We start from the raw sequence: 7,131 nt of genomic DNA, 5'->3' as shown, positions 1-7,131 counted from the left end.
CCCCCGCCCTCTTATAATCACTGTGGACCCATGGATCTTTTAAAATAAGTTTATTAGCATCATTAATCTGATGAAATTGCTCCAAATTTGGCAAGTAGGAGCCCTGTCAAGCTGTGTTCTTTTGACATGTCCCCATTAATCTTTGAGTGCCATGTACTTTTAGAACAACAAAGTATACTAGGCTCACTTTCTATTTTATTGCTCCAGATCTGGAACCAGCTATTTATATAAGGAGCCCTGTTTCTTTTTAATTAGGGAGTGGGCTTTAGAAGCTAAGATCTTGGAGCTAACTATGCTCATCGTAACTAGAAACTATATTTTAAAAATCACGAGTACATCTCCATTTGAAATTTAATACCATTAGATTCTTCTTTACCTTCTCCTATTCACATTTGTATGTCTCTTTCTTCCACTGTGAAAGGTGCTATGGGTCTAATGTGTCCCCCACTTGTTTGATTTCACAGATGAGAATTTGCACTTTTGAGTTGAAACAAGACTTTGGGGATGGAATGAATGTTTTTACATGTGAGAAGGACATGAACTTTGGCGTCCAGGGGTGGAATGCTATGGGTCGAAAGTGTTTCCCAAAAGTTCATGTGTTGGAAACTTGATTCCCACTGTAACAGTGTTGAGAGGGTTGGAGATCCAATTATGGTATTTGAAAGGTGGGGCCTTTAAGAGGTGATTGGATCATGAGGACTATGCCCTTGTGAATGGATTAACCCATTCGTGGAGTAATGAGTTATCATGGGTGTGGAGTGGTGGCTGTATAAGGACAGTACGTGAAAGAGCTCTGACTGTTCTTACCATCTGATACCCTGTGTCGCCAGAGGACCCTTTAGAGAGTTCCCACCAAGAAGAAGGCCCTTACCAGATGTGCCCCCTGGACCCTGGACTCCCAGCCTCCAAAACTATAGGAAATAAATTTCATTTCTTTACAAATTACAATGGACTAATACAAAAGGCATCAATGTATTTACTTATTTATTCTACTACACACAAAGTACTTTCAAAATTATACCACCACTACCAAAACCAAATATTCTTTGCAATTTTTTTATCCTTTGAATGTGTGCCATGTGTGAACGGGTGTACAGTTGGAAAATTATTTCATCAGTTACTTAGCCTATATTTTATTGAAGTTAGAAATCAACTTTTTTTTAATTTTTAAATTTTTATTGAATCATAATTGATTATACATATTTTGGGGGTTCAGTGTTGACATATGCTGATCAAATCAATATTACTAGCATATATATTGTTACAAATCATACTTATTCTTTATGCTCCTTGTCCTATTTCTCCCCATCCCCCTCTCCCTGCCCCCTCTAATTACCCGAGATTTCTTCTCTCCTTTTGAAAGAGTAATGGCTACTCTGTTGATTTGTTGCCTAGATGATATGTCCAATGCTGAGAGGTGTGTTCAGGTCCCCCAATATTATCGTAGAGCAGATGCTGCTTCTGTCACTCTGGAATGAGCTTTGTGGAAAGAGACATCCTCTTCTTTATCTCTGCTGGTGACTCTCCTTGTGTCAATGCATTTCAGTGACCAGCGGACCGTCTGCATGGTGGTTGTGGTGTCTAGCCGCTTTCACAGCAGCTGTGATTATTGTGGTGGCCGTGGTGGGCCACCCACATGGAGGTGATGTTTTTGGCATGCTCCTTACGTAGTTGGTGGTGGCGATGACAGTGTGCCTAGTTGTAGGAGGGGGTCCGGTCCCTGGCTGCATACCTCAGGACGCCGGGCAGGCCCTGTGGCACTGGTGTTGTGCCTGGTTGTCCCCCCTTTCTGGCGTGGTAGCCCAGGGGACTCCCAGTCCTTCTAGATATTATAGGTGTTCTTTGGTGAAATAAGACCTTTACTTGTTAATATCAAACTTTGTCTCTGGTTGTGTATACTCTGTTTTTTCTTTCAGTTCTGTGTTTATTTGCTGTTCTCACCACTTAAACTCTGTGTTGGAACTAATTTGTTGTCCTTTAATTACTCCTAAAGTGGGGGAACTTCCTGTGGGGACCAGTACTTGAGCTCTGTGGTTGAGCTCAATTGCTGCTGATTCCCTAGGAAGGCTTTTTGTGCAGCACAGGTTTTAATGGTTGACTTTATAGGACTTCCAGTTTTAGTGAAATCCAATGCACCTGGATTGTGTAGAAACACTGGTCTGGGCCTGAGTCTTTTCAGCAAACCGCACCCCATGCAATTCTATATTCCTGACCAGTCTCCTCTGAGTGGTCCTGTGCTGATTGCGGGGCAGGCCAGCTGTCCTTGCTGTGCCCCAGTGTTCTCCTGGTGGGCCTATCTCCCACACCGCCTGTGCTGCAAACACTTCCCACGGGACAGGCTGTATGCTGGTCCCTTGTGATGACTCACTGGCCTCTGAGTGGCTTCTTTTTTTCCAGTTGTTGTGGCTCCTTGCTCCTGTGTGGGTCCACGGGAACCGTATTAGTGGTCTTGCTGGCCTGGGGGCCACCAAGGCCCTCTTCTCCCCTCCTGCCTTCAAGCAACTTCAAGGCACAGCTGTGGCTTTTGCCAGCTCCTCTTCCATGAGCTCAGCAGCTCCAATTTGGAAGCAGCCGGGGCTCGAAACAGAGGTTTTTTCTTTCTCTCATTGTGGCTTCTCCTGCCTTCATGAACTCCATAGGTCTCTCCTCCTCTTCCCCTGAACTCTAGTGGCTCCAGCTTGGCTGTTGTTGCTTTTTAATAGTTGTAAATTAGTTGATTTGTGGGAGAGCGATGCTGGGGACCGTCTATTCCACCATTTTGACTGGAAGTCCCTGAACTATATTTTCTTAGTCTGTAATTTTTCTTTGACATTTAGTTGAACAAATCTAAATTGAGTTATGTTTCAGCCACTGTATTAGTAACTAATGACACAGAAATAAATAAGATTCTGTTCCTACAGCTGTAAAAGTCACAGTCTCATAGAGTAAAAGAGACAAGTAACCCAAACATAGTGAAGTGGGGAAAGGACCCAAGAAGGTGACTCATGCTTTGCAGTAGAGAACCATCTGACTCAGCCTAGGTAGGGGCGACTTCCTAGAGAAATTGAATGAATCTTGAAGAATGAGTAGGAGCAAGTCAAATGAAAACAGGAACAGGATATCTTGGTAGAGGAGTGTGATGGCAAGAGAGACCATGACTATGCTGGGAAATGGCCATGGCTAATAATGACCAAGATCATGAGAAAGTGATAGGTCAGGAGGCAAGAGAGATGAGCAGAAGCCAGACCATGAAGAGAACATTTTAAGCCATGCTAAGCATTTGTGTTTCCTTCTTGGGGCCTATGCCTCCTCTAGACTACTTCCCTTCGCTCTTGCTCCTAGACAAGCTTCCTGACAAAGTAGGTGTGCACATCGTCTCCATGTCCCCATTTCCCTTTTACACTCAACCAACTACAGTCTTGCTTCCTTCCGGCCAGCCCCAGTGGAATGATCCTTGCCATTCATCTTCTGAGACTTCAGTCCTTATTTTATCTGACATTTGTGGCTTTTGAAATTACTGGCCTTTCTTTAAAACTTTCTCCTCTCTTGATTTCCCTGACCTCAAGTTTTGTTAGTTTTCTGAATATGACCTCTTGTTTCCTTCCTGTGTTCTGCTTCCATCGGCCTATGCCTTAGATCTTTGTCTTCAACAGGGTTCTGATCTCGGTCATTTCTTCTCACTAAACATATTCTTGAGTATCCTTATGTGCTGTTCCCCACTGCTATCCATGTGGCAGGTGCTACAAAGTTGCCTGCTTCCTGTCCATTCTTCTCAGATTCCCTTACAGCCAGAGAGTTCTGGCCAAATGAGATGTGAGTGAAAATTGTAGGAAAGCTTGTGTTTTCCTGACACAGGCACTACCTTTTAATTGTCCTTTTTCTTTCCCTTTTTCTTTGTAGATTGGAAACTAGAGGTGGAGCCTAAGGACAAAATCCTTATATTAAGAAAAGTGGAATATACAGATAAAATGTGGCAAAATCAATGACATCGCAGGCCTAATACACCAGCCCTGGTCTGCCTACCTCTGGACCTTTCTCATATGTGAAAAACATGTCTGTGTAGTCAAATCACTTTACATGCAGCTGAATACAGTCCTAAAGGACACATCAATGGCTGCAATTTACCATTTACGTGTTGATAGCTTCCACATTTATTATTTACAACCAGGAAAAAAAAATCTCTGGAGGTACTGATGTGTATATTCAGTATTATGGGAAACTCCTACTTCGATATCCTCCAGGCAACTCAAATTTAACATGTCCAAAGCACATGTCCTCCAATTTACTCTCCCTGTGGTTTCCTTGTGTCAGTGAATGGTACCACTGTCCACTCAGGTGACCGAGCCAGGACAGGAAAAGCATCCTCAAAACCATTCTCCACCCTCCTCATACTCTTCCCCTAACACCATCTCTATGACCTTTCGATTCTCTTTTTAAACAGCTCTCAGATCTGTCTCCTCTTCCTCATTCCTGTGGCACTACCTCTACTTAAGCCCTCACAGTTTCTCATCTGGGTACTGCAGTTGCCTTCTGACTCTCTCTGCCCCTTGTATTGCCCCCTTTAATTCTTTCTTCAAGATGTTGCGAGAGTGATCTTTCTTAAGTACAAATATCATCATGTCACTCCCTGCCAAAGACTTTTCAATATCTCCTCATACCTTTTTATTTCTCCTCCTATCCTTCCTCTTCCTTCTGTCCTAGTGACAGCTTTCATCCTCTCAGCATGTCTGTACAGACTTGAGAAATCTTACTAAGCAAATTGGCTTTAAGGGAAAGTAGCACTTAGTTATCTGAAAATAAACTTTAATGGGAATTTCAGCATTATCAGAAAAGAAACTTTGGAGCCTGAAGGATTTGCCCCTTATGGCCTAGTTTTACCTCTACAGATCTGGCAAAGCAATAAACTGAGGGCCACGAGGTATGGGCCACAGAGATGCCAGGCTGACTATGAAGTGATGAGATTTGGCTTCAGTCATGGATGGAGTTCTTTTAGTAAGATTATACAGACTTATCTAATGTAAAATAAAATTCAAGATTATAGCATTGTGATAGCTAGTTGAATGCTCCATATGCATACTTTGTTGCATAATTGGACTTTAGTGGCAAGCATTTCACATCAGTGTGTATGATTAGACATTCATTTTCTCTTCAGAAGTTAGCTCTCTAGCATCTATAATCTGCATTTCCACTTTCATTCATCCCATATTTTAAAAGACAAAAGTCTTAGATCCAATTTCCCAGAGCTGAGATTCCCCTCTAATTTTCTACTCTCCTTCTTTTGTCTTATAAGTCTGGACCCAGGTCAGAGGTAAAGAAGTGGCCAACCTCAGGTGAATCTAGCCCAAAGATGAGTTTTGTTTAGCCTACAGTTCTTAATAAGAATTATAAATTACTTTCCAATGTTTAAGCAGCAGGAAATTGCACACAAAATCCAGATTTCCAGCTTCTTTTGAAAATTTAGACTTTGGCAACACTGGGTTTTTATTCCAACGTGGCAACCATGGTGTCCCCACTTGGACATAAACTTGACATGAACTGTCAGGTCTGCCACAGGCCTTGCTAGGGATACCGGTCCACAGGTGTTTGAGTTTGTGACCTTTGGGTCACTCATTCATTAATACAAACACACTGTGCATCCTTTATGTGCCCAGTACTGTCCTAGGCCATTTACATAGGTTCTCTTACTTCTCACAACACTCACTTTCATTTTATAGATGCAGAAATGAAGATTCGGAATTTTGAAATAGGATTACATAGCCAGTAAGTGGCAGAACCAGATTTAACACAGGTTATATTTCAGGTTCTGTAGTCACTGGGTCTGTCATCATCATCACTCACTTTAAAAGGCCCACCCTTTCCTCCCTTATGCCAACTCACCTGAGATTTATGCTTACAGCATAATTTAAAATTGACAAACCTAAAACTGTCATGACATTGAGATGGCAATTTGTATTTTTCCTTTAGTCACTGTTTCCCTGATGACTGTAGTATTTCATGCATTCATAAATGCAGTCATTGGCATTTCCATATGACCATGATACCCCAATGTTTTTCTAGATTCCAACCTTCAGATTTGGTTATTTTATGAAATTATTAATATCACTTAAATAGATTCAAGGAGGAATTGAGCAAATAAGTCAATATACTGAGAATAACTGGAGCCAGATTTCTCACTGTCTGAAAATGTAGTTACAAATTTGGAAAGAGGGAAAGCTTGAATGAACCCTGTTGAAAAGATTGGTGTGAACTCATGGTTTACATGTGTGTGTATGTATGTAAGCATATGTACATTTTTCATGTGTGCAAAAGTGTATATTCATATACATATTCTAGTTCTACCAGGAGGGTCTGGGAGCAATGGTACCCAATAGTAATGAGCATATCTAGCATCCAGATCTTTGTTTTTAAGTACCATTCTCCATCAGAGGAATCAGGGCTCTTTGGAAAAATGGCTTATTCCAGGGACAAAGCAGACAACACATAAGATGGGGCTGAAAGTACAGAAGTGTTCCAAGAATAATGGTGGCTTGCCAAGAAGAAGATGCTAACTCTGACTAGCTCCCACTGGCCAAATCTGTGGCAATCTGAGCAAATATGAGGTTATAAAGGATAGTATGAATCTCTCCATGAACTTTTAAAAGACCCCTTGTACATGATGATACATGATAGATAAATGGGAGGAGAGAAAGATCTTTACAGCGAAATGCCAATTCATACAATATAGAAGGAATGAAGGAACTAGAAAAATCACCATTTGGCAACCACCAGAGTGATAATAATTCAGGCAAGAAACCTAGGAGCAGAGAGCTAAAACTGGATGAGGAATAAGATATTTATGTGGTATCAAAGTATTGCCTCTACAGAATACTTAATATAAAGGCAAATATTAATTATTAAGGGGAAGAGTAACTTTACAGTAACGTTCACAGTTAATATCACCAGCAACAGGACAAATGGACCTTGTGTGCCTCCTGATATGATGCACCGAGAAGAGCACAGTATCACCTCTGTGATGCTCCTGCCAAAAATGCATACTCTGAATCTAATCACAAGGAAGCACCAGACGAACTCAAATGAGGGGCTTCTATAAAACAACAACCTATAATCTTTTTTTTTTTTTTTTTTTTTTTTTTTTTTTTTTTTTTTTTCCGT

The sequence above is a fragment of the Galeopterus variegatus genome, unplaced genomic scaffold (assembly GCF_000696425.1).
Source record: "Galeopterus variegatus unplaced genomic scaffold, G_variegatus-3.0.2 Scaffold3307, whole genome shotgun sequence".
NCBI lineage: Eukaryota > Metazoa > Chordata > Mammalia > Dermoptera > Cynocephalidae > Galeopterus > Galeopterus variegatus.
This window is presented reverse-complemented; position numbering follows the sequence as displayed.